Here is a 9,266-nt window from a genome sequence, read left to right on the forward strand (position 1 = left end):
CATGTATCCATTCTCTCCCAAACACCCCTCCCATCCAGGCTGCCACATAACATTGAGCAGAGTTCCATGTGCTATATAGTAGGTCCTTGCTAGTTATCCATTTTAAATATTGCAGTGTGTACATGTCCATCCCAAACTGCCTAAATATCCCTTCCCCTGGAAATTGTTAATTCATTCTCTAAGTCTGTGAATCTGTTTCTGTTTGGTAAGTTCATTTGTATCATTTGCTTTTAGATTCCACATATACGGGATGCTGTAAGATATTTCTCCTTCTCTGTGTCACTTCACTTGGTATGACACCTTCTAGGTACATCCATGTTGCTGCAAATGGCATTATTGTTACTGTTGTTTAGTTGCTAAGTAGTGTCCAACTCTTGTGCAACCCATGGACTGAAGCCTGCCAGGCTCCTCTGTCCATGGGATTTCTGAGGCAAGAATGCAGGAGTGTGTTGCCATTTGCTTCTCCAGGGGATCTTCCAGATGCAAGGATCAAACCTTTGTCTCCTGCATTGGCCGGCAGATTCTTTACCTCTGAGCCACCAGAGAAGCCCCACTGCCCCCAAATGGCATTATGTCATTCTTTTTAATGGCTGAGTAATATTCCATTGTAGTACGTATGTTTTTATTTTACAGATCTTTAAATTAACTAAATGTTGGGGAAAGTTTGTGCTCAATTAGAGATCACAGTATATGAAATCAAAAGAACCAGTGTTTGGAGAAATAGACTCACAGACATAGAAACAAACTTATGGTGACCAAAGGGGATAGAGAGAAAAAGGGTGGGTGGGAGAAGAGATAAATTAGAAGTTTGAGATTAACATAAACATACTGCTGCTGCTGCTAAGTCGCTTCAGTCGTGTCCGACTCTGCGACCCCATAGACGGCAGCCCACCAGGCTCCCCCGTCCCTGGGATTCTCCAGGCAAGCGTACTGGAGTGGAGTGCCATTGCCTTCTTCGCATAAACATACTACTATATATAAAATAGGTAAACAATAAGACCTACTGTATAGCACAGGAAACTATACTCAAAGCCTTTGACTGTGTGGATCACAATTAACTGTGGAAAATTCTGAAAAAGATGGGAATACCAGACCACCTGATCTGCCTCTTGAGAAATTTGTATGCAGGTCAGGAAGCAACAGTTAGAAGTGGACATGGAACAACAGACTGGTTCCAAATAGGAAAAGGAGTTTTTTCGTCAGGGCTGTATATTGTTACCCTGCTTGTTTAACTTATATACAGAGTACATCATGAGAAACGCTGGACTGGAAGAAACACAAGCTGGAATCAAGATTGCCAGGAGAAATATCAATAACCTCAGATATGCAGATGACACCACCCTTATGGCAGAAAGTGAAGAGGAACTCAAAACCCTCTTGATGAAAGTGAAAGTGGAGAGTGGAAAAATTGGCTTAAAGCTCAACATTCAGAAAATGAAGATCATGGCATCCGGTCCTATCACGTCATGGAAAATAGATGGGGAAACAGTGGAAACAGTGTCAGACTTTATTTTTCTGGGCTCCAAAATCACTGCAGATGGTGACTGCAGCCATGAAATTAAAAGACGTTTACTCCTTGGAAGGAAAGTTATGACCAACCTAGATAGCATATTCAAAAGCAGAGACATTACTTTGCCAACAAAGGTCTGTCTAGTCAAGCAAGGCTATGGTTTTTCCAGTGGTCATGTATGGATGTGAGAGTTGGACTGTGAAGAAGGCTGAGCGCTGAAGAATTGATGCTTTTGAACTGTGGTGTTGGAGAAGACTCTTGAGAGTCCCTTGGACTGCAAGGAGATCCAACCAGTCCATTCTGAAGGAGATCAGCCCTGGGATTTCTTTGGAGGGAATGATGCTGAAGCTGAAACTCCAGTACTTTGGCCACCTCATGCAAAGAGTTGACTCATTGGAAAAGACTCATTGGGGGCAGGAGGAGAAGGGGTCGACAGAGGATGAGATGTCTGGATGGCATCACTGACTCGATGGACGTGAGTCTCAGTAATCTCTGGGAGTTGGTGATGGACAGGGAGGCCTGGCGTGCTGTGATTCATGGGGTTGCAAAGAGTCGGACATGACTGAGCGACTGATCTGATCTGATCTGATAGTGGAAAAGAATCTGAAAAAATATGTGACTTCTTATGGCTCAGATGGTAAAGAATCTGCCTGCAATACGGGAGACCTGGGTTCAGTCTCTGGGTCAGAAAGATCCCCTGAAGAAGAGAATGGCAACTGACTCATTATTCTTGCCTGGAGAAATCCATGGACAGAGGAGCCTGGCAGGCTACAGTCCGTGGGGTCACAAAGAATCAGACATGACTGAGCGACTAACACTTTCACATACCCTTGAAACTAGCACAACATTGTAAATTTTTATTGATACTTCAATAAAAAATTTTTAAAAAACAGTTGATAACCAAATCTCAAAAATAAATTTTTTCATATACAGATATATGTAGAACTGAATCACTTTGCTGTTCACTTGGAAGTAATACAACACTGTAAATTAATTATACTTCAGTTAAACAACAACAGAAAAAGAAGAACTAATGTTTTAGCCTGATTCTATCCAAATAGTTTCAGCTTCTGCCTTAGGAGATACTTATCAGTTTCTTTGCTTTTGAGGCAGAGATAACAACATTTGAATTTTCAACTGCGTGGGGGTCAGTACCCCAACCCCTACATGGTTCAAGGGTCAACAATATATATTTCATATATGTGACATACATATCCATAGGATAGAACCTGGAATAACACAAAAGAATAATGAATTTTCTATAAATCAATGTTTCTAATCCTTTGTCTCATCAATGCTGCATCAGGCATTCAAGTTTTATAAGTGCCTACAGAACTATAAAAATAATCTACAATTTTATTTTAGCATTTAAAAAGCTGGCTGTATGTGTTACTGTAGCTCTTATTTTGAAAGAAATGAGGCAATAGAACTAAAGCAAACAGATCTATGTGAATTTTATTCCAATTGTTGAAAGCACTGTATAAATTATATAAAAGAAGTGTTGTAAAAGAAATATTAATAATAGTCCTGTAGTATTACTACCTAAAAGAAGTAGTATAAAAATAATCTAAAAGATACATTTCTTAAGGAAAACTGAATATGGGACCACTGAAACCCTGTTTGATTGCAGAGTAGGGTTTTTATTGTTTTCTTGTTGGTTTTATGCCTGAAGCCTGGTTCCATTTATGAATTATGTTGAATATCATGGAAAGTATAATTATTCTATATCCCGAATCTGCCCTTTTGCCACAGGCACAAAACTGAAGGCCTAGCAGATTTCAAAATATTCTCTTATCTGCCACTCACTTTAAACAAGATCTCTGGCCACAGGCCTATTTAGATACATGGAAATCTGCTGTGCCCCTAGTGGTGTTCTAGCTAACTCCTGGCCTGCTACCACAGGCTGCACCGTGAAAACAAGTTTACACAAGATTACAAAATCTGCTTATCCCTGTTTTGTTTTAACACCTGTGAAAAAAAATACAAGACTGTCATGTGGCACGCAAAAGGCTCAGGTGTCTCCCTGTTTAGAAGCTGGCAGTCCTGAACAGCAAGAGGAAATCAGGTTGTAATATTAATAAACACCTGCCAGAACTATTATATTCATTGGCTCCATCCCAGCGAACTAATCAACTAAACCTAACAAAACAATTGTCTAAACCCTAAGGCAGGGTGTTACCAACATGGCTCCGAGTCCACCCTGTGATAAATATGAGAAGCCAGTGTACTGTACTGTTCTGTAAAGTAGGAGAGCAGAGTGTCTCTCTGAGAAGGCAGTTAAAAATAATGATAGTAATAATAGCACAGTTTCTATGCACCAAGCACCATTGTGGATGGATCCCAGGGACACTGAACTGATGGGAAAATAAACCCTTCTTCTTCATGGAGTGCACGTTCTGGTGGGAGAGACAGGTGAGAAATAATAAGCTCAGTGATCCCCCTTCTTATTACTCTCATCATCATCTCTGCTCATTCCCTCATAGTATTTATCAGTGAGGTGGAGAATCATGGGGATGGGTAGGAAGCACACGGGACAGAGCAAGGACTACTTTAAAATAGATGGAAGACAGAGCCTGCTGAAGAAGAGAAATTTGGACATCTGAAAAAGGAGAAGGAACCAGGACTGATAGAACAGGAGAAGATGGACTTCTCCAAGATAAATGCAGGTGCTCAGAGAGGGGACATGAGAAGGCAAAGGGTCGTAGTCAAACCTATGTATTTCTGACCAATTACAAATATGTTCTCTCCATGACACCAGGTTGAACAACTTCTTTGGAGTAATTTGGACAATTTGGATGACACCACAAACATTTGTCATAATACATTTCTTTCTTTCTGAGGTGTGCTAGCATTTTTATTAGGCCTTGAACATGTGTGAACATCTCAGATCACGTTCCTCAGGAAGGTGTTGAAGCTCCATAGTGATACTGCATTCTTTCCCAGTTGTTTTTTCCACTTTACATTTACAGGTCATATTACCAAAGCCTTGTTCAATGGAATATTCAAGTGTTTGGTATTTAAAGTAACATGTTCTGTATAAATCCCATTCCTACACACACATCAAATAATTGAGACAAACACATCCAAATGTGGAGGAGAAAAAGAATAGAAAACTGCAACTTTAGAAAAACAGGGTGCTAGCAAATAGATTTTACTAATTAGATACAATGAGAAGATAAAATAGAAGTTATGTATACTATTAGGTATAAGTTGCTTGAAGACAGGCTCTGTGACCATTTTATCTGTTTCCCAGACTGTTTAGCACAAAGACTTCAACAAACATTTGTTTGAAAAGAATGAAAAACAAGTGACAATGAAGCAACTGATGAGCAGATGCATTCTAAGGAAAGATAATAATAAATTATCCTACTATGTGGACCAAAAGTACACAAAGAAATTCATTAAGATAAAATGAAGGAACCAAAGAACAATTAAACAGTGGCATTGCTCTTTCTTAGAAGAACAGAGCAGATAATAAGCCAGATAATAATATATCTTGTGTGTCAAATAATTGGTATATACATTCATGTTTTGGTATTATGTTAAATGTGTAAGCTTCTACCTCTGCTGAAAGAAAGCTATTACTTTTGCCTATGTGAAGACAGAAGGATAAAAAAACAAGTTTTTAAACTATCGCTACTTGCCTACTGAAGGCTTTTAGCTATGGGCAACTGAAAGAGTTAGAAGCTGTGGAAATAGAAAGGAGAGGTTGGAGACTCAAACCTGGTTTCTTTTATAATTCCCAGATGGACTATGAGAACTGAATTAAAGAACTTTGCTGAATTATTCTGCTGGCCTAAGTGAGTCTGGCCAGAGGTTCAGAAACAGAAACACATGGCACAGGGCACGGGGGAGCTGAGACAGGGCTGTGGCTTCACTCACAAGCACCCACGTACTCTCACACAGAAACACACACACACACACACACACACACAGAGGAGGCTTTCTTACTGGTGGGTCAAGAAATTTTTCACTCTTCAAATAAGAAAAGACACGCACGGGCACTCTGAATCAGAAATATTTCAAGAACATTCGAGGCATAAATAAGCCATTTTTCCAATGCCATGATTACTTAATGATGCCATCATTTACCATTGTATAAATACATTTGGAAATGAAAGACATTGGTAGTCTGTTATAGCAGCATTACATGCCACCTCTCTAGACTGAATCAAGCAGGTTCAGGCATGAACTGGTTATCATAGTGATTATTTTAATCTACTATTACAATGCTGCTGCTACTAAATCGCTTCAGTCATGTCCGACTCTGTGCGACCCCAGAGACGGCAGCCCACCAGGCTCCTCCATCCCTGGGATTCTCCAGGCAAGAACACTGGAGTGGGTTGCCATTTCCTTCTCCAATGCATGAAAGTGAAAAGTGAAAGTGAATTCACTCAGTTGCGTCCAACTCTTTTCGACCCCACGGACTGCAGACTACCAGGCTCCTCCGTCCATGGGATTTTCCAGGCAAGAGTACTGGAGTGGGGTGCCATTGCCTTCTCCGATTACAATGCTAGTAGTGCACAATTCTATTATTTTAACTCATAACATGATAGTATTAAAGGAGCGTTATCACTTACTCAAATAACTACTTGAAACATCAGATCTTAGAAAATGAAATCAGTGTTCAAGGGATCAGGAAACCCATTGTTAATGAAATGTACAATTACGCATATGTTAGAAAATGACTAAAAATTAAAGGCATAAATAGTGACGATAGTCAAACGTGATGATTATGTGATCAAACAAGTATAGTCAAATGTGAGTGGTAGAATCTAGGTGGTGGGTACCTAGGTGTTTACTGTAAAGCTGTGTCAGCTTTGCTGTATGTTTGAAATTTTTCTTAATAGCATAGGAAAAGAAAATTTAGGAACATTCAAAGTGATAACTATGAGGAATGAATTAAGAACACAAAGACTCAGAAGGGTGACTCACTGCTGTGCAGTACCATGGCCCACAAGAGAGGCAGTGTGGTCCACTAGCTAAGAGCACAGTCTTTTGAACTTAAATATTTACTTCAAGAATCCAATATCAGCTCTATTATTTACCAGCGGTGTAAACAGGTTGTAGTTGGTTGCTCTGAAAGCCTCTCCTTTGGCATCAGGAAAATGGAGATATTGCCTACTTTACAAAATATAAACACAGAAAAGTCTCAAAGGAATATCAAACATTATTTATCCTTGCCATTATTAACAATTACGAAAACACATCAAAATGCCACCAACAGGCGTAGAAATTAATAAATTAGCTGCAAAAAAATATTAGTCCCTTAAATGATGCATATCAAATGTTAGCGATATGGTTCATCAGTTAAGATGTTTTCGGGTACAAACAATGAAATACTCACATAGAGGTCCAATAGAGATTTTTGCATATCTCACATAACAAAAAGTCAAAATGAAGATGGTTTTATGGCTAGTTAAATGAGCAGCTTAACAAGATCAAGGTGCTGGGGCCAAACTCACTTAGGCCAACAGAATAATTCATCAAAGTTCTTTAATTCAGTTCTAATAGACCATCAACATCCCTGAGTGGAGCACTGTCATATATCTTGGGGGAAAAGTCCAAAAACAGAACAAAAACTCCAGGCTTATGTTGGTAAGAAAGATGATGGAAATGGCAATTAACATTTGTATGCTATATATGGAAAAATATTAATGATAAAATACACACTGATCACAATAGCTACGTGACATAAAATAACAAGCACCTCTGTGACATAAAAATTTTAAAGCTACTAGGACTTTTTCCTGCAGCAAAGTTTCTACCAAAGTATTCCACACTGAAGTTCACTACTTGGTGTGACTATGCTACAGGCACCTTCAACTAAAAAGGATGGAAGATTTCTAGGAAGCAGGAGATTAACTTCTGAATTACAAATTACTTCTCTGTCAAAATGTCTCTGATAAATCAGAATGTACGTTAATAATGCTTTTGTTCTACATTTGTTTCTTTGGGGTAAATGTTAAATTAATATACTCATTCCTGCTGCTGCTGCTAAGTTTTATTCAATGTAAATGATACACTCCCTCATAGTCTTTGTCTCAATATGCCTTTAAATCTGTTGTCTTCTTCATGCTGCTGCTGCTAAGTCGCTTCAGTCATGTCTGACTCTGTGCGACCCCATAGACGGCAGCCCACCAGGCTCCCCCATCCCTGGGATTCTCCAGGCAAGAACACTGGAGTGCATTGCCATTTCCTTCTCCAGTGCATGAAAGTGAAAAGTGAAAGTGAAGAATTAAAGCTTACAAATGCCTGTTGTGATAAAAAATATTTTGACTGCAGTCTGTGCCTTTATTAGTTATATCAAGAAACTGGACATAATGGCTCAGTTTGGTTCAAGCTTTAACCGTAAAGATTTTCTATATGTAAAATGTGATGTTCTGGACTGTTTGATTAATACAAAATTTGGTTTATCATATTGAAAGGGGCTATTTAAAGTGTTGTTGAATTATGTTAACGGGACTAAAATTTAGATGGATTATTTTGTTGTTAGATGCTAGAACGGTGGATGAAATAGGACAAAGTACATATGAAGCATTTTGGATGAAGTTTTACATGAATAGGGAACCAGGCAGCCCTTTGGAAAACATACCCTAGGTCTCCAGCTGATAGTATTTTGTGAGACTTGTATTCAGGCCAAAAATCTTTGAAAGTCCTTAGGGAGCTACAGTACCTAAGTTTCAGCTAATTTAGCCTCATTTAAATGGGGCCATGCTATACATCTTAGGGTCTGGATTTCTTTATTTCCAATTATTTAATGGACTTATTGAAAAACAGTTCCATTTTTAAAATCTTATTTTAAAAAATCCCAAGTGATTTTATTTTTATACTGAAAATAGATGCTACTGCATTGAATTAAGTTCATTTCACACCTACAAATATCTACTGAGTTCTTACCATTTGTAAACCCTGTGTCAAGTGAGCCAGAAGACCAAAGAAGCCTAAAACATACCTCTAAAATGCTAAGTAACCTGGAGCTGAGTTAGAAGTAGCCTCAAAAAATTTTTCTCTGAGATGTTTTTCGGTTGAGGATTTTGGTGAAGGGGGAGGGAGTGATGGGGTGGAAATCAAACATCTCTGGATAGAAAATAAAATAGATGTGAGCAGGTAGAAAAAAGGACAGGCATCGTAAGGAGACTTCCACTGTTTCTACATATCTGCATTAGTCAAAAACTTGGCTTAACAATGAACATGTGTTTCTTTATAATAAAGTAATAAACCTTTGTTTTCACCTCAATACTGGTTAACACTAATGATAATTAATCTACACTCATAAACATCATAGAGTTTCCCGGGTGTCACAGTGGTAAAGAATTCATCTGCCAATGCAGCAGACACCAGAGACATAGGCTTGATGCCTGGGTTTGTAAGATTTCCTGGAGAAGGAAATGGCAGTCCACTCCAGTGTTTTTGCCTGGAGATTTCCATGGACAGAGGAGCCTGGTGGGGTACAGCCCACAGGATCAGAAAGAGTGGGACACAATTGAGCACGCAAGCCATAAAGATCATAGAAGTTATATGTACGTTGTTGGCAGCCTTCCAGGTGGCCGCAATGATCCCTGCCTCCTCATCGGTGAAAAAAGGGAAGGTGTAGTCGTTCAATCGTGTCCAACTCTGTGATCCCATGGACTGGATGGAGCCTGGGACTGTAACCTGCCAGGCTCCTCTGTCCGTGGAACTCTTTAGGCAAGAATACTAGAGTGGCTTGCCATTTCCTTCCTTGGGGAAGCTTCCTGACCCAGGGATCGAACCC

This window comes from Bison bison, unplaced genomic scaffold (assembly GCF_000754665.1).
Source record: "Bison bison bison isolate TAMUID 2011002044 unplaced genomic scaffold, Bison_UMD1.0 scf7180017864198, whole genome shotgun sequence".
Classification (NCBI taxonomy): domain Eukaryota; kingdom Metazoa; phylum Chordata; class Mammalia; order Artiodactyla; family Bovidae; genus Bison; species Bison bison.